Here is a 20,225-nt window from a genome sequence, read left to right on the forward strand (position 1 = left end):
TTGACATTTAGAAGAGTAATTTATATTTGTTTTAAGAACGAGCAGATCTTGCGATCTTAGGCTGTAGTGAGAACTTTGCATCGCTTATTTTAGTGCTTATTTATTCTCCTCTTTAACAGTTTACGTATATTCCAATCCCTGTAGGGCCACAGTCGCGTAATTTTCTCTTTTGCGGGCGTCTGTTTGTGCTTCCTGAGTTACTCCTCACTATTTTGTTTATATTTTGTGATCTCAATCAGTTTTCTTTTCTCAGTATGATATGGATAGGAACTGAGCTCGTTGTGAGCAGACATAAGGAGAACTGGCTGCGGTCTGTGTTGACCAGGCTTCCGAAAGGCTTCCGGCTACTACTCAAAACAATGGCGACATCAGGTCGCTGGTGATCAAACATGTGACACCCAGGTGCTGTTGCAATACCCTGGTGATCATGTTGTTACTGCGTCTTCTGGTACTCAACTTCTGACCGGTTCGTCTTCACTCGAGTGTTAGTGTCACTGGGGGGAAGGCGAAAGAGGGAACGGTCCTCACGGCTTAGTGACAAGTACGAGGTTCTATCCAGTACTGATAATACTACTGAGTGAGCATAGGATGCCTTCCTGTTGGGCCAGTGGCCAATTTTCCCGTCAAGTTGCAACAAATGCAGGCAGAGGGTGTTCCAGTCATTCCGAGCTCCAACTTTAGGCATCTAATGGAGCTCTCAGAGGAATAGCTTGCAAGGCAGGAAAAATACCAGTGTTTACTCGGTATGTAATTTCGGGGATCTCGTCCGTGACTTGGAAGGAGCTGTGGCCGAGCGGTTCTAGGCGCTTCAGTCCGGAACCGCGCTGTTGCTATGGTCGCAGGTTCGATACCTGCCTCGGGCATGGATGTGTGTGATGTCCTTAGGTTAGTTAGGTTTAAGTAGTTCTAAGTTTTAGGGGCCTGATAACCTCAGATGTTCAGTCCCATAGTGCTTAGAGCCATTTTAATTATTTGGAAGGAGCTCTGCCAACGACTATCGAGCGCACTGTGTGCAGCCGGTTGCTAGTGTTGGCACCAGTGACGTCTGCCGCTTGGGTTCTGAAGCCATCTTGGGTTCCTTTCGACGGCGAATTGGTTTGATGAAGACAGCTAGCGTCACGCGTGGGGTAGACTTAACATCTGAGGTCATCAGTCCCCTAGAACTTAGAACTACTTAAACCTAACTAACCTAAGGACATCACACACATCCATGCCCGAGGCAGGATTCGAACCAGCGTCCGTAGCAGTCGCGCGGTCCCGGACTGCAGCGCCTAGAACCGCGTGGCCACCGCGGTCGGCTTTGGGTTAGAGGCTCACTATTTGTAGCATCGCACCCAGGGTCAACTGCAGTCCTCTGCCGTGGAGCAGCATGGAAGGTCTGAACAAATGACTCGAATGACTGCGATGTTTACGGTCGCGAATTTCTCAGTCTTTGTTATCGGATGTAGAAGTGTACGGTTCCCCTTAATAGGTCAGGAAATGGCTACTAGTATAGCGGAGTACGTATAACTTGCACGTGGGAATTTTCTTGTTTAGAGAATAAAGGAATTCCCCCCCCCCCCCCACCCTTTCTTTGAATCAGAGACGAATTGACAGGCATAAATCGAAGAGCCAGAATGTAGTCAGAGGATGCTCGTCCTCACAACAGCAAGGTTACTAGTGTCTGCACCAGTGTCGCCAGCCCTGTAACACGGTAAATATTATATATGATATTATTAAACTGCAGAAGCATACAAGAAAAGATCCCAGAATCGCTTATTGAAGATTATAAGGCGCAGATGGCTTTAGGAGCTCAAATTTGGCTGAAACCGGAAGCAAGAAGCAACGACATCGTAAGTTCACATTGGAATATTTATCCTATGGATAGATCAAGCGCCAGTGGTGACGGCGTATTTATTGAAGTAAAGAATTCGATAATACTCGTATCTAGCGAGGTTATAACGGATTCCGAGTGTGAATTAATGTGGATAAAGTTAAGAATCCGAGGTCGGACAAAAACGGTAATTTCCCTACAGCATGGTCGTCCCAATCACCTGATCTTAATCGGTGTGACTTCTTGCTGTGGGGCTGTCTGAAAGATGTTGTGTTCAGTGTTCTGTTTGCAAACTAAGCTGCGTTGAAGGTGCGCATTGCTAACACATTCTGAACGCTACCCCGAAAACACTTCGATCAGTTGTGGAACATGCTGTTTCTCGATTTTAACTTGTTGCAGAAAACGGTGGGAAGCATATTAAAAATGTATTGCGCCAGTCACACGGAAATTAATAATCCGATCTGATTTTGATTCATGCTTTTTTATGCGATTTTTGGTCTCAGGACAATTAAAAACCAACGTGTTTGATGCTTTTTATACGGTTTTTGGCCTCAGGGAGATTAAAAACCCATGTGAGTGATGATTTTTAGTCGTTTTTTGGTCTCTGGACAATAAAAAAACCGATTTTTCCCGTCCGATGTGATATGACCAAGCGCTGGGGTATGGACTTACGTAACTAACAGTATCACACCTGTACACCCATGCACACTCAGTAGTACAGTTTTTTTAACGTAATAAGTACACCTTAGGTATTGTTGTAGGATTCATTTTCATTTTTAGTCGACCACTATTAAATTATGAAGCTTATAGCGCCATCTATTGCTACATTTTGTAACTATTTATCTTTCTTCTGCCGCACGTTTATCCCCTTCCCCGAAATATTCCGTTACAATATGGCGCCATTCTGACCAATGGTGTTATTTCTACAGCGGTTTGAAAGATCAGCTTCAGTTGTAATCACTCTATATCTGTCGCTATACACTATCTCGACGACGACTCCAGTACTCACGTTGCACAAATTGCGTAAATTGCAGTTAATAATTAAATCAGTATTATGCCTTTCTTCCTTGTTTGATCTTTTCTGCCCACTTCTAGTTCATAGTCCTTGATATACAAAAACACTGCTATACGCCTTTCTTTGCATTCACAGCGCCAGATTTTCACCTGGTGGCCAAAATTGGATAGCTACGAAGTTTCAGTGTGATACGATAATTACAACCCTCATTGGACCCCTGTGTGTGGCTGCACTTAAATTATAACCATCCAGTATGATAAAATACATTACATACAGTACAAGCGACACATCATTTGGCTTCCAATGTTAAATATTAAACTAACAAACAATTCCCCCTTGAGAATCGCAGCTTTGCCGTGGCGAGGAGGTATGTGCTCTCTGCTATGACCCTGAGGGCTATACTGTCCGGAGATAAAGCTCCTAGGAGATCCAGCTTACCCAGGCAAGGCGCTCAGGCTCGTGGGAGCCGACCCTCATATGGGAGACAGCCTTCATGACAAACAGTGACGGGCATCCTACGAAACTTGGAGAGAAGGATCCATAGCTGTACTGCACGCTGTCTTCTTAGGGAAACAACACTAAAAGAAAAATGGGTGTGTTGGCGTAGCTATAGGTAGCAGCCCCACCCTGCAACGTGGGAATTGTAATGTTACTCTGAATCCACGGAAAAAAAAAGCAAGCAAGACGCATAAATTGAAGACGAATTAAGAGTACAACAAGAATAAAGGACTTGGAACAGACAGTGTATTCAAACTAGCTGCTTGGGTTGTATACAGTTTGAGAGATATAAAAACAGAACTGCAAAATAAGCTAAATTCACAAAAAAGACTTGGCCATCATAAAAGAGATCAACATGAAAACAAGAGGTTCTACAACAATAAAGAGGTATGTCACGATGTGCAGCGTAGTGCATCAAAACGAAAGAGCGTGAGATACAGTTGCTGTTCTGGGGAAGAAAATATACAAAGTACATTCTTACACCTTCATCAATAAAGATACGAAACTGTTATCTATCGATCATTGGAATACATGCCCCAGAAGAGGAACAGGATGCTGACTCTTAAGAATTCTACGACATTTTGTGAAGAACGCTGTATAAGATAACATAAATAGTTATCCCATTTTAGAAGGAGATTTAAATTCAAGGGTAGGTAAAAAATACGATAGCAAATCTTATTGGTTCAGAAGGGAAAAAGTAGTACATAATCATGGTTGTAGATTAAAGGCGTTCTCATTAAGTAGTGAGTTAAGCATAACAAATTTCTTGTTGGTCTCAAAAACAAAACTACCTAAATAATGGCAGATAACTTCTAACCAGAAACAAAATAACATTGGTGCACCAATTAAAGTACATTTTCATCAAGAAGAGAGTATCCGGTTCCTGTATAAGACAAGGTTTTGAAAAATACGTTAGTTTAAAACTAAAAGTGGATAACGTCAACCAGGATTTTAATTATATGAAGGCCGCATTAATGAAAGCTGCTTTTGAAGCACTATCGCAGAAGAAAGGAGAAATTTTTTTCTAACGGTATCTGTGGTACTAGGATGGTGAAATACCTAGTCTCTTTGAAGATAAGGAAGTTGGCTACTTAGAAACGTTAAGTTCCCAAGTCGCTCAAGATCTGAGATTGGATTACAAGAGAAAACCAGCACTAGCGAACAGGAAATTCATGGAAATTAAAAACTATAGTTTTGAGAAGTATATAGCCGATACTGAGCATGATGTAAGTGGAAAACAACATAAAGCATACAAAATAATGAAATATTTAAACAAAAAAGATAAGAACAATCTAGAAATTATAACTGGTTACAATACTACAAAGCATTCTGGACAGATACCCACGATTCCCAGATACTTCTGGTGAAGCAGGTACGAACGTAGACTTAATAACGCTGGAGGAACTACAGGGTGCAGTAACTGTTAGCAAGAACAGGAAGACTCTATGACATTGTAGACTCATTAAAGAACTGATAAAATATCACTGAATATTGCAAGAAAGTATAATAGATTTTACGCATATGCGTTCGCTGTTATATACTTCAAGAAATGATATAGTCCAGTTTTGCGCAATTTATAAGAAAGCAAAGAACACAAATGTCAGAACTACCAAGGCATTAGCGTTCTAAATGCAGGGTATAGATTATAGGCTATGATTTTAACAAACGAATATCACCAGTCGTTGAAACTATATTATTAAATGCCCAATGGCTTTCGCAACGGAAGATCATTCATGGATTGTATCTTTACCATGACACAACTTACAGAATATCACCAAGATATCAATTTATCTACTTTTCTTGCCTTCATTCACTATCATAAGCCGTTTGATGTAGTAAATCGAAACAACCTCATGGATATTTTAAGACAATAGGAATCCCACTTAATCTGTTAAGAGCTGTACAATGTTTACATTTGAATAACAAAATACGAATCAAAATAGTCGGCAACAGGCTTAACATGGTTGATACAAATAATGTGGATGATAGTACACTGCTTTTTGCCGACGACCAAGTAATTATTGGTCAGAATACAAATTACATACGAAAAAAATTAAGTTACATAGCTAGAAACATTATCTAAATATCCCCATAACGAATAAAAAATCAATGGCTTTTTAGGACACCAGTCCGTGAAACTTAAGATCGAAATTGATACACAGATCACAGAAAAAGTTAATACATTTAAATAGTTGTGGTAAGGTACTACATATGGTTCAAATGTTCATATAGGACATAAGTTAATCCTGTTCAATCATGTGTACAGAACTTTACCCAGAACTCTGGGCAAGAAAGTCCAGAGGGATACTCTGCTGAAGTCCTATTACGTTACAGCTATACCTGCACTGCTCTATGTTTAAGGAAAAACGAGAAGAGAAATATGTGAAATGAGATTCCTTAGATACGTGGCTGTGCACAATTTAATGGGTAAAACGAGAAATTACAATATTCGAGCTGAACTGAATATCCAAAACACAACTTACAGCATGAAACAGTATTAGTTAAGGTGGAAAGAACATTTAAACCGTATTTTAGATGACAGAATCACGAAAACAATGTGAACCAAAAGGTAAAAGAGTAGAAAGACCAATGAAGAGATGGTACCACAAGAGCTATACGATTTACTGGTAACCGATGAAAATATGTACAAGACCGGGACTCGACCCCGGAATTCCTGTTTGTCGAGAACGATTGCCCTAAGAACTTCGGTTATCCGAGCACGCTTCCAGGAACCTCCAATTCCCCATATACCCCAGTGTCTGCTTCCCGCAGTGCTAGTACAATTATTGTCTAGGCTTTGGCATAAAATACATCTATGGAATGTCTGTATTTGACAGTGCCTGCATAGTTTGATGTGGTGTTCCGTCGGAGATGCTTGTATCTTGAGCTTATATTTACACAGGGATTATTACTATCATCGTTTGTTAAAGGACGACGGTCTCGTTAGACTGAAATGAAGGCAAAGGGAAAGAACAAACACATTTTCAGTATTGTAATATTATGTGTTGTCTTTCGTTATTTAATTTCTTCAGTATGCGTTCGGGTCTGAAGAGGAGTTATTTTATGGGATTATGTTAATACAATACAACAAAGTCTTATGAAGATCTTGTGATGAATTGCATCAACATTTATTTTAGTGACGAATACTGGATGGCGCATAATTTACAAAATATTTGTTTAACAATTTGTACTAATTTTTAACCTATGCTTATGGCGTTAGTAGTAAGAGAAGTAAATTACAGTGTTACGCTCAACCAAGAAAAAAGTAGTACACTAACTTTTATCTATAATAAAAGGATAAATATATGTGAAAATAGCAAAGGGCTTCGTGATCAAAGCAGTGAATTTAGTAAATGTGTGCATAGTCAGTACGAAAATGTTAACTTCAGAGAAGCAAAGCAGTATACGCAAAAATTTATTTACAAACTGTTATTTATTTTACTTTTTTTCCTTCTTAGGAGTAACGTGGCTTAACAGTGATTTTTTAGACACGCATTTCGTTTCCGTTTACAAAGCGTTATCACTGATCGTCGGTATTTATTGCTCTCTTTTACATGTTCTGAAGTCAGGAAGTGTTAAACATTTTGAAAACTGCGGCACACTTAAGGTGGAGAAAAATAATATTGCATCTTAACACCTACTGTGGAAGATGGCGCTAAAGACAAAAATTCTTTCCTTCATAAAAACGAAATTTCGACAGAAACACATGCCTCAACAGTTGCCTTTAGCCTCCATGTGGCATACAAACGCAATCACTTCGTAAAAAATGACACATCAGTCAAATGCCAGACATTACATATTATTCAAGGCGATAATGTACATGATGAATGGGTAATGATCCGTAGTAGACACGAATATACCATCCATCAAGCACCATTGTTTAAATTGAATGCCGGCACCGTAATGATGGACCCGCTTTTAACTCACCACAGATGGGACGGCTGGAGTGTTGCGAGGACATTCAAATGCATGAACTGAACGTACACATTAAATGGGAAGAGCCGACGTTGATACACCGGCACTGAGGAGCAGCTGAATATCACCTAAGTGATAGTTCAATTCCGAATTTCAATATTCACGATGTATCAGTGCTACATAAACAAGTATTTGTCAGTTTTAGTTTCATAAATATTATTTTTACTTCAGCTGTCATCGAAATGATTACATACATGCAGTTTCTAGTATCCCCAAAATATCTCGTTTGGTCAAAAAAAAAAAAAAAAAAAAAAAAGGTTCAAATGGCTCTAAGCACTATGGGACTTAACTTCTGAGGTCATCAGTCCCCTAGAACTTAGAACTACTTAAACCTAACTAACCTAAGGACATCACACACATCCATGCCCGAGGCAGGATTCGAACCTGCGACCGTAGCGGTCCCGCGGTTCCAGACTGAAACGCCTAGAACCGTTCGGTCACTCCGGCCGGCTCGTTTGGTCAAATCGACATAATTATCAGATGGAACTAAATGTTTCAAAAAACTGTTTCTGTCAAATTAATGGACAGTGATGATTTCAACTATTACAGGAAATATTGTACTATAATTTGAACAATTAATATTTAATTATTTTCTTAACGCATGAATTTTTGATAAACTTAACTGCACGTAAGTCCCCTGACACTTAACATACACTAAATGAAAAGTTGTAACAGATCCCTTCCATAGTATTAAGGCCCTTACTAGGGCAAACCGTCTTTCCAGAAGTGACTGACACAGTTTTGTAAACAATGTTTGTCACCACTTCTCTGGAAGGGAGAAGGAATGTGCATGGTGGCAGCCAGTCAAGGAATATTTTAGGGACTTGATTTAAAAAGTTTATTTCAGAGGCCCAGTCAAATCTTTACAAGTGTTCTCCCCGAGTAACTTACGCCGTCTCTATGTAACACAAGTCGCTTGTCTTTCAAAACCGAGGGAGTTCTGTCCAGTTAAAGCTGCTGACAAGAGACGCCTCGAACCCTCTGCTGAAACTGCTAGCGAATTCACGCCACTGGTTGTAGCCAATAGCGTGCGCGGGATGCTGATCACGTGTGTGGACACCGGAGTGGTCTGCGGTGCACAACACAGTTGCTTCTCTCTCTTTTAATCCAGGCCTCGAGCAGAACAGACGTCTCTTTGGAAGGCCGACCCTCTGGCTCTGCTTTTCACGACCGCCCACCAACCTAAGTTAACATGATTCGCTTCCCTTTCCGTTGTACATTTCCATCAATTGTTCGACTTCCTAGACGGTCCTAAACCTGGTAACTTCCGACCCTAGGCGCGCGCCTTGTACACCGTACATTAAATACATCCTCTTTATTGTACTTAATTCCGGTTTTATCATTTAACGGCAGCCCTGGATGCCCACTCTCTAATCCTGACCCTTCGACTTTCTGCACACTGCCGTCACGAGGCAAATGGAACAACCGCCTCCCCCATTTCCCAAACCCTGTATAATTTTACAAGATATATTAATTTGTGTCTCCCAATTTCACAGTAAACAAGAAGGAGAATATCACTATTATTTGCGAATGCGATACACAGACGTAAAATCCACTTGTTAAAATGAAAGATAACATCAAGCTTTGATACTACTGTTGCGGGAAAACACCGTAGAAACGAGGGCGCTACTGGAAATGCTTTGTGTGAATGTTGCAAGGTAGAGACCATGGCAGTTCCATGATGATTTTCGTGGATGATGCTGTTGTCTAGAGAGAAGTTGCGCGCTGGTGATCTGTAGTGAAATATTGGAAGACCTGCAAGGGATCGACGCTTGCTGCTGGCAACGACAGTTGACCCTCAACATAGAGAAAGTAACTTACTGATAATATGAAGTCAGAAAGATCTTTCGCTGTATGATTATCCAATCACAGAGTAGTCACTGGACGCAGTTACTTCAGTAAAATACTTAAGAAAATGCGTACGGAGTGACCTGAAATGGCATGATAACATAATATTGATCGCGAGTAAGGCAGAAGCGAGAATGAAAGTCATTGAAAGACTATTCAGGAAATGTAGACCACCAGCAAAGGAAGTAGCTTGCAAAAAATCCGTTCGAACAATACTTGAATATCGCTCGTTAGTGTAGGATTCGTAACAGATGGGGCTGACAGAAGAAATGGAGAAGATCCAAAGAAGAGCAGCGCATTTCTCCGCGGGTTCATTTAGTGTTTCACAATCCTGTGACAAGCGTTGTAAGGGAGGCCTTCTGCGTCACTGTATGTTCTCCTGTTCAAGTTGCGAGAGCGTGCTTTCCAGGAAGAGTCAACAAAGCAAACAGTACTGTAAAAAATCACCAGTATTTGTCCAATGAGCAATTCCGTGTTAGCCTCGTTAGCGATAAATATAGGAACGTTGGGGAACGAAATTAATTGCTAAAAGTAGCCATTCTGTGATAATGTCAGGAAAGAAGAGAGGAATCCACTTGAACTGTAACTCTACCAAATCTACATCTGCCAGCAGTGTCATACGAAATGCCCTTTCGGTCACAAAATAGCGTTATTTAAATAAGCCGCTGCGTCATTTCAGATCCTGGTTCCGGGGATGTGTAGCGTCGTTTTGCAAGTATTATGTTACATTCTCCGTTGTTATATATTTCTGGACAAAATTTACGCTGCTCTCTTGATTCAAGAAACGATTAAAAAGTGTAAAAGCACTTGACGTTAGGATGCAGGATACGGATCGGCATGTATGGTATTTTTCTGTACATTATTTTGAATTTATACAGTTTCGGATATTTGCATTATAATTATATTTACCGTACGTACCCTAATTGCCTTTTTGATACATTTTTGAAATAATAATGATTTTCCTTGTTTCGTTTCAGTTCAACTAAAGATGATGTCAACAGAGATGTTTATTTCTCTTTCCCTTCATCCTTCTTATAAACCCTTTCATCTCATCAGAATGAGCTATTTTCCTCTCACCTGACCGTTTGACTTCAGTAGTCTTGCTATTTATTTTTTCATCCTGAAAACCTTTGAATTTCTAAACTTCTAGCATTAATTTGTCTTCGTTTAGCAACGTCTCCGATTCAGTCTGCATTTATTGTGACTACTTTGTTGCCTTGGCTGCCTCACATTTTCTGTGTCTGCTTTCCTGTTTTGGAAGAATTTGTGGATCTTCTTCGCTAACCTGTTTTCTCTTCATTCTCTCTGCAGATCTAAGGAGTGTAATATGTCTTTACCCCGTCTCATCTTTTATTTTATGGCAAAACGAATGTTTTCCATATCTGGATTCAGACCCCAATAGCCATCTTTGTTCGTGATTAGAATTAACTTTTTTTCGCAAGCTCTTCTTTCATATTTTCCAAACCTTCTAATATAATTTTTCATACAGAGGAAAATGGTGTTTCCTACGCGTAGAGGACCTCCGTTATTACAGCTGTGCTATTATGCCTTAATGTAACACGCATGGTTAGTATGATAATTTATTACTGATACTGATAAAAATTATGAAAACGAAATTTGGAGAATCTGCTACCGTAGCAAGAATAGAATAGTGAAAGCAATCAAAGTTTTGTAACGAAATCACTAACTAGCGAACACAGCATCGTCAACTGCCGCAGGTATGCGATCCAAAAGAACATTTTGGAGCCATGCAAGGATAAAATGAGCTTTTCTTGACATCTAAAAAATTAATTGAATACTGTATTTTTCAGGTAATTACTTCCTCGGGAAACGTATTGAGAGAGTACCATTACCAATAAATAATTCTCAACGAAAATACCTTGTCTGCATCATATACATATGCCCCTCTTCAAAATGAAGAGATTATTTACAACGGGCTTTGACCCTAAAGTGGCACTGTAGTATAAATCACACATGCTCATAAAAAAGCTATGTTGTTCGCCAACTTAGACGTGTTAACGCAATAATTTTTGGAAGCAGGTAGCCATCAGTACTTTGGACTCTGCGTCCTTAGTCGGAGAGTGTATTTCACCTTAGGAATACGATATGAAAGCGCAGCTTATCCAAAACTCATGAACACTGAAACGATCCAAGTCACGTTGATATTCAATTGTAGACGCGACTAAGCATTGTTTCTTGTAGTCGTTTGGGGTACTTTTGTCACACCTTTTCCTAGGTGTTGTCGAAGTGACTTTTGTTTGCTTACCATAAATATTGGTCATTTGTCAGGATAGTGGCGTCTTAGAATCTGTGAGATGTCCGGAACCGCGCGACTGCTACGGTCGCAGGTTTGAATCCCGCCTCGGGCATGGATGTGTGTGATGTCCTTGGGTTAGTTAGGTTTAAGTAGTTCCAAGTTCTAGGAGACTGATGACCTCCGATGTTAAGTCCCATAGTGCTCAGAGCCATTTGTTCGCCGTGGTACTTGCTTCTACGCATGTTTATCGAGCGAGGTGGTTAGACACTGGACTCGCATTCGGGAGGACGACGGTTCAATCCCGCGTCCGGCCATCCTGATTTAGGTTTTCCGTGATTTCCCTAAATCGCTCCAGGGAAATCCCGAGATGGTTCCTTTGAAAGGGCACGGCCGACTTCCTTCCCCGTCCTTCCCTAATCCGATGAGACCGAAGACCTCGATGTCTGGTCTTCTTCCCCAAAGAACCCAACCACAACCCTCTACGCAAGTTTCCTATTCGCACTGGCCTCCTTACCCTGTCCGGAAACTGTCTGTAACAGCCATTTCCTTGAGACTGAGCAATAATTCACTAATCATACTTCACTGAGATGTTACAGAGTCGGGTCAGCATATTCTCGCAGAGTAGCTATTCTACATGCGACGTTGACACCGCAGTGAAAGTCCTCGGTTAAATAAATGGAACTCCGATGATTAAACTGTGCTTCAGAATAACGCTGGCGATTTAGAAATATTACTGAAAAGACAGTAGATAGATTTCATTATTAAGTTTCCGGTGTGTTATAGTAAGTTCACTCAGCGACCGCCATCAAGGTGCAACTAAATGAAAAGAAAATCGGGTTTACGTAAATGATTAAAAATCCTTGTTCCTGGGAACAGATTTATGGAGTTCCGCTCCTTAGAGGAAGGTGACCCTTGTAACACCTTATTTTCGCGTTTGTCTGGAGGACGGGCAGAGGTAACATCACTACCTTGTTGTGCTCATCGCAAGCTGCTGATTGGAGCTCACGGACGTTTGCGTAACATGAATCCATCAGGTCCAAACAGTACTGCTCGTTAGGACTTTCGCCGGTCGTCTCAGTTACCGCCATAGGGGATCAGCGCAGTTGCGAGGGGGCACGCGGAAGTGGCTCGTTACGTCTGCTGGCGGGCGCTTGTTTGCCGTGATTGCCGAGTGTGGCGTGTCGCTCTTCTCTCCAGAGCTACGCGTCGGACAGTGGGGCTGGGGGAAGCCAAAAGCCAGGCGGTTGTCCCTACTGTACAAGCTGCGTCAATCTCCCCCCCCCCCCCCCTCTGTCACTCTCTCTCTCTCTCTCTCTCTCTCTCTCTCTCTCTCTGTGTGTGTGTGTGTACGAGAGTGGTTTGAAAAGTTCCCGAAATCACCACGACGAAAGATCAGCGCTAGCGCAAAGAGTTGTTCACGTGATAGTCATTGCACTGTTGCCTGTAAACAAGTGACTCGTCAGTGCTCTTGGACGAGAGCTGTGGCGGTGACGTGGCTCTGTTGTTCCCGCGTAGTGGTGATTTTCGAAGATGGAAAAAATCGATATTCCAATAGTGATTAAATAGAATGACATTTTCACTCTGCAGCGGAGTGTGCGCTGATATGAAACTTCCTGGCAGATTAAAACTGTGTACTGGACCGAGACTCGAACTCGGGACCTTTGCCTTTCACGGGCAAGTGCTCACTGAGCTACCCAAGCACGACTCACGACCCGTACTCACAGCTTTACTTCGCAGGAGAGCTTCTGTAAAGTTTGGAAGGTAGGAAACGAGGTACTGGCAGAAGTAAAACTGTGAGGACGGGACGTGAGTCTTGCTTGGGTAGCTCAGTTGGTAGAGCACTTGCCCGCGAAAGGCAAAGGTCCCGAGTTCGAGTCTCGGCCCGGCACACAGTTTTAATCCGCCAGGAAGTTTCAGTGATTAAATACTTCGTAAAGAAAGGTATGAACGCAAAGCACATTAATGCGATTTCGAGAATAAACTGAGGGACTCTGCTCCTCCATATACAACTGTTGCCAAGGAGACAAATGAATTTAAATCTGGTCGGGAGATCTTAGATGACGAGCCGCGCAGTGGTCGGCCAAGATGTGTCACTACCCCTGAAATCATTGCAAAAGTGCACAAAACGGTCATGGAGGATCGCCGATTGAAATTGTGTGAAATTATTTGCGCTTGCCAGATGTCATCTGAAAGGGTATATCACATTTCAACTGAAGAATTGGAAATAAAAAAATTATCTGCGAGGTCGGTACCGCAACAAGACAATGCGCGCCCGCACACATATGCCGCCGCCACAGCAAAATTACACGAACTAAGGTATGAATTGTTGCCACACCGCCGGTCGGAATGGCCGAGCGGTTCTAGACGCTACAGTCTGGAGCCCCACGACCGCTACGGTCGCAGGTTCGAACCCTGCCTCGGGCATGAATGTATCTGATGTCCTTAGGTTAGTTAGGTTCAAGTAGTTCTCAGTTCTAGGGGACTGATGACCTAAGTCCCATAGTGCTCAGAGCCATTTGAAACATTTTTTTTTGGCACACCCAACTTCTTCATCTGATGTGGCTTCCCAATACTTAAAATTTTTCTTGGTGGACGAAGATTCGCTTCAACGAACAATTGATATCCGGAGTTGACAACTGTTGTGCAGGCCTGGAGGAAACTCATGATCGAGATTGGATCAAGGAACTGGAATATCGTTGAACCAAGTGCATTGATCTACAAGAAGACTGCACTGAGCTGCGCGGAGTGGCCGTGCGGTTTGAGGCGCCATATCACGGATTGCGCGGCCCCTCCCGCCGGAGGTTCGAGTCCTCCCTCAGGCATATGCGTGTGTTGTTCTTAGTATAAGTTAGTTTAATTTAATTTAAGTAGTGTGTAAGTCTAGGGACCGATGACCTCAGTTGTTTGGTCCCTTAAGAATTCACACACATTTGAATATTTTTGACTACATTGAAACTAACTCTTTTTTATTCCGTTCCGAGAAGCTTTCAAACCACCCTCGTGTATGTGTGTGTGTGTGTTTGTTTGTTTGTTTTTGCCTAGGAGAGAGAGAGAGAGAGAGAGAGAGAGAGAGAGAGAGAGAGTCCGCCTACTTGTTTGCTGAACTGGACGACAAGCTCTACTGCAGCAGATATACCGAACGAGATTGAGCGCTGCACTGGCATGCGGGACGTATAGGACTGAGATCTATATTTATGTTTTTCGAAGCCCCCCAGGAGTACTAGTTCTACAAGTTTTGCAGGAGAGCATGTTTGCATTTTTGAAGGTAGGAGACAAGGTGTTGGCTGAAGGAAACCTGTAAGAATGGTCGTTAGTCATGCTTTTGTAGCTTAGCTGCCCCCGAAAGGTAAAAGTCCCTGGTTGAAGTCCCTATAAGATGCAGAGTTTTAATCTGCCAGTAAGTCTCGTGCCAGCTTACTCTCCACTGCAGAGTGAAAATTTCACTCTGAAAACAATCCCCTAATCTGTGGTTAGGCTGTGTCTCCACATTATCCTTCTTCCAGGAGTGAGCGCCCTGGAAGGTTTGCAGGTGATTTGTATACAGTGTTACACAATGTTCTGAAGCTTCTTGAGAATAAGGTGCAGTTGTAGTACGCACACAAACACGTTGACAGAACAAAAGGCAAGCATTTGCAATTGCAGTTAGTACTCGCATCGGTTGGTAAATGGGACGGTAAACGTTTAACGAAACTCCATCTCTCTATTTCGCCTGCAATTTTACTGTCTAGTTGCTGTCTTTTATTACGAGTGGCTGGTGGCGCCTGCTACACCATATGACCTTGTCCCGCCCTTGAAAGGCTTTCGAGCATTAAATTTGCACTTTGAGATCTGTTTGCCTTTAAACTGAACAGTCTACAAACATAAACCAAGTGTAAACATGGATGAGTAATATTTTACCTATCATACCTTTTGCGACGCGTTTAGTGAAAAACTTAGAGGCTTGATCTTAGGGAGTAGCTACACTGAGAAACAAAGTTAAACACTTAGCTTCCACTACTTATCTTTAAGTATCGTTTTGGTTTTCAATGTTCTACAACAAAGTGCACCGCATGTATTAATCGCTGACTCAGGAAGTAACATTTATTCCGCTTAAGACATTTCCTTCGGAAAGGGAATGGCTAGTTCCACTTTGTAATTCTGGTCGCCAGTCCTCAAGGGACGAATTTAGACAATATTTCTGTTCATCAAACTAATAACTGTTAATGATTTTATTTTTGAATAATCGTATTATTCGCTTTTAGTAGCAGATTGAAACTCACTAGATATTTGATGGCTTTATTTTCAGCACGACACTTTTCTAAAAAAGATTTAGTACATTATTCATTCTTGGCTGAATTTACTTTTGCCTTGAGAAACTGAGCAAATGAAGTGAATCAAGCACTTTGACAATAAAACCTTCCACAGTTTTGTGGCTCTGCTTTCTTACATTAAAGGTCTCATGAACATAATATCAAATCCAATGAATTTTCCACTGACTGATATACAGCTTTGAGGTAGTATTTTAGTAATGTAAGCAAAACGTACTTGCAATAGAAAGATGACAATATCGAGAATTAGCTGTTTCTCAGCTAATGAAAAAACACAATCACAACAGTTATCGTTTACTTTATTCTGGCTTTCATTTACATGAAAAACACTACCCAACAATGAATTTGCTACTGGGTGAAAATGGCGCGAGTGTTTTCAAAATGGTTCAAGTGGCTCTAAGCACTATGGGGCTTAACACCCGAGGTCATCAGTCCCCTAGACCTAGAACTACATAAACCTAACTAACATAAGGACATTACACACAGTCAAGCCCGATGCAGGATTCGAACCTGCGACCGTAAGCAGCAGCGTGGTTCCAGAATGAAGCGCCTAGAACCGCTCGGCCACAGCGGCCGGCGCGCGTGTTTCGTAGCAGTGTGTGCTGATACTGATTTTGCAATCAGAAATGTTGTTGTACGTCAGGATTTTGAGTTATTGCTGAAAGTCATATCATATTAGTAGCCTGTACATTGGTAATGTTGTAGCTGCATCAACGATTTGTGTTTGATGTACTATTAGGTGAGTGTGTGTATTTTTGAGGTTGCTCTGCTCTAGCATCTGTGGATGCACTTGGACACGTTCTATCTAGTCCACGACAAGTTCTAACTCGTCCGTGAGGTCTGTTGTCCCATCCCAAAGAAAAAAACAAGGAAATAGTGGTTGCTGGTGATTTTAATGTGGATTTATTGAAACGCCCTGTAAGTGAATAATTATTACAATCAGTAACACTGTCATTCAATTAAGTTATTACTGTGAACTCTGAAGCTTGGTTATGTAAATGCTCTGAGACAGCTATTGATAATATCTTCGTAGACAAATCTAGGAAAATCAGTCATATCACAAAACCAATAGTAAATGGCCTATCTGATCATGGCACGCAGCATCTTGTGTTAAATGTTGAAACTTGTCAGGACAGAAATCTATTAAATCTGAGTACGGGAGGGTAATAAATCAGTAAAAAATTGAGAATTTTAGGAGATTGCCTAAAGACATGAACTGGATACATGTTTACAACACTTCTGACTCAAAAGGCAAACACGAAGCATTCAGTAATAAAATTACTTCTGCTTTTGAAAATTGTTTTCCGCCAAAGGTAAATCAAATAGAAATCAAAGAATAAAACATGGATTACACAAGGAATAAAGATATCATATGGGACAAAATGGAGAATGTATCTACTATCTACGAACAGATCTGATGATAGCATTGTAATGCATTACAAAGGATACTGCAGATTACTGAAGCAAGTAATCCATAAATAAAAGCAGCTTTCTTATGAGGAAACGATAATTACACCTGGCAACAAAAAGAAAACCGTGTGGGATATAGTGAAGACAGAGAGAGGTGGGACCAAAAGGAAGGTGAAGAGATAGCTCTGAAAGTAAATAAGACATTGATAACAATAGCGTGTGGTGTTGAAACCTCTTAAGCAAGAACTTTGTTCCTGTTACTGACAGCGTGGGATTATCAGGTTCGGTGAACTGCGCAATGGAGTATCTGAGCCCAATCATCAAAATTAGATTCAGTAAAATGTAAGTGACACTCACGTCTTGACACTCACGTCTGCCATAGAAGTAGCATCCATATAAAATTCTTAAAACCCTAGCATTGTGTTGGACATGATATATCAACCAATCTAATGAAAGAGTTCTCATATGTGTTGCGTTCTATCTTCAGTTATTTGTGTAATGAATCTCTTATCATCAGAACATTTCCAAACTAGCTAAAATACGCTAATGTTAAGCCTCTTTATAAGAAGGAGAATAAAGAGATACTATCGAACAAACATCCAATTTCATTTTTGCTGGCTTTTTCACCAATATTTGAAAAAGTTGTGTTCAAGCGTTTAATTGCAAATAATATATTGTCCAAGTCACACTTCCGTTTCTTAAGGATTCTGACAAAGAGAAAGCTATTTCCATTTGCAGTGAGAATGTACTTAGTTCATTAGGTAATAAATTAGCGGCTACTGGCATTTTCTGTGACCTGTCAAAAGCCTTTGACTATATGAAGCATAGCATTCCCTTAAGTAAATTAGTATATTATAGTGTCACTGGCAATGCTGCGAAATGGCTTGAGTCTTATCTAACTAACAGAAAACAAATGCTGCCATTGCTAAATACCTTTGCAGTAATCAATTAGTCTTTATCCGATTGGGAATTAATTACATGTGGTGTTCGTCAAGGTTGCACCCGGGGTCTATTGCTCTTCCTTGTGAACATTAATGACCTCTCGTCTGTTACACTGCCAGATGCTAAGTTTGTTTTGTTTGCAGATGATACAAATATTGTACTAGGTAGCTAGTCGAGTAAAGACTTAGAAATAACTGCTAATCTCATTTTCACTGGCATTAATAAAAGGTTTGAAACTAATTCACTGTCATTAAAATTTGAAAAGACCCACTGCATGCAGCTCAGAACCTGTAAGAGATTTCTTCCAGCATATGTAGAATGTATGGAGACATGTAGATTAAAGAGGCTGACAGTGTTAAATTTCTGGTATTACAACTCGATAATAAATTCAGTTGGGAGGGGCATAACACAGAATTACTGAAGCTTCTAATCAAGTCTGTATTTGCAGTGAGAATGATGTCAGATGTAGGAGACATAAATACAAAACTCTTCCATACTCCATTTACTTTCACTTTAGTATGCCATACAGGGAAACATTCTGGAGCAACTCGTGAAGCCGAGCAAAGGTTTTTAGCATGTAAAACCTTGCAATGAGAATCATTTATGGCGTAATTTCAAGACCACGAAGTAGAAACTTGTTCGAGGAACTTTGTATACTAACTACTGCTTCTCAGTACATTTATTCCTTCATGCAATTGTTTCAAGAAATACAAAGGGCGTTTAAAAAGCTTAGCACAGTCGTTTCTAATTAATAGATGCAGTTATGTGAACTGTCTGTACTACTTTTGCTACATTTGTGGCAAGTATATGACGTCCGACTAGCACAAGAACATGGCCAGAAAGCTACGTATAGCATGCAAACATTACTTGGAATGTAAAATCGGAGATCAAACAAAATCCTAAGCTCGTCATCTCTGTTGTCCTGTCTATTACTCCGGCCTCATTCCATCGTTAACCGGTAAATGAAATCGAATGAATCTTGCTGATCTCATGATTTACAGGGAGCTGAGAGACCACCACTCAGATTACTATTTCTGATTGACCAACATATCCGGATACAAGCCAAAAATCGTGTATCCGGACTGTCAGTCTGATCTAAGGCCTGTGTATCATGGTACAGATTACCGACTACCAATAGTTCCGTCATCCGATGCAATGAACAACGGAGAGAGTGATACTGAAGGTAATGACCGTGACGTTGGAGCTATGGAATCCACGAGTGATCCCGACAATGACATTAAAAAGGTACATTTGATCAGCTAACCGATCTGAAAGGCCTGGTGCGCGATTTGTCCCTGTTGAGCACCAGAGTGAAGGAGTGGAACTTACTCGAGAGAGGTCCTAAAGTTACGCAATTTCGAGACGGCCACGTGAAATTTGCAGCATACTATGCTGTTGAACGTAATGTTTGCTTCTGTCATGATGTGACATAATTCAGAAGGGAAGAGTAGAGTCTTTTTACTGACTCTAGATCAAGCAGTCTCAAAAGTGCATTATTAAATAGTGGTAACGAGAAACCATCAGTCCCTATTGTTCATGCCTTTGGAATGAAGCAAACCGACGAAAAAGGAACACTCTCTTGATACTGCTTAAGTTTTCTGAGCATAATTGGAATTTTTATTGAAATATTTGTCGTATTTCAAGGCTGTAGCCCTTCTGTTGGGAATTCAGACTGGGTATACATACAAAGCACATATGCTTTCTTTTCCTGTGCATTAGTCGCGATGACAAAGTATCAATACATACTGATAAATTGGACACACAGAAATTTACCGTAGTCGGACAGTACAACGTTCAAAATGTACCTGTTGTGGATCGTAATAAGATTTTGTGGATCGTAATATGATTTACCTACCCCCACTCCATGTCAAACTGGGTCTCATGAAACAGTTTGTTGCAGCGATGGATAAAACAAATCGTCGTTTCAGTACCTTAAAGGCAAGTTTGGAGAGGTGGAAGACGTATAATTTAAAGCTCTTTGTTGGACCAGTAATGAGAGAAAGATGATTTGAGATCCACAGTTCAGATTGGAGCCCACAGAACGAAAACTAGCAGCCTAAGACATATTTGTGCTTGTCGTGCGTAACTTTCTTGGGAATCACAGAGCAGACAACCACGCAGAAATTATGGTCAACTTTCCAAAAGCCTTCCATCGCCGCG

The 20,225-nt window shown here is 41.0% G+C and overlaps 1 protein-coding gene and 1 non-coding gene across 4 annotated transcripts in view; one reads left to right on the plus strand and one right to left on the minus strand.

Moving 5' to 3' along the window:
• LOC126466578 (serine/arginine repetitive matrix protein 1-like) overlaps window positions 1-20,225 on the minus strand; it is a 636,028-nt gene that overhangs the window by 218,856 nt on the left and 396,947 nt on the right. The window lies entirely within an intron of this gene.
• On the plus strand, window positions 13,221-13,295 carry Trnas-cga (transfer RNA serine (anticodon CGA)). The gene has a single exon. It is a non-coding gene; the product is annotated as a tRNA-Ser (tRNA).

The sequence above is a fragment of the Schistocerca serialis genome, chromosome 1 (genome assembly GCF_023864345.2).
Source record: "Schistocerca serialis cubense isolate TAMUIC-IGC-003099 chromosome 1, iqSchSeri2.2, whole genome shotgun sequence".
Lineage (NCBI taxonomy): Eukaryota > Metazoa > Arthropoda > Insecta > Orthoptera > Acrididae > Schistocerca > Schistocerca serialis.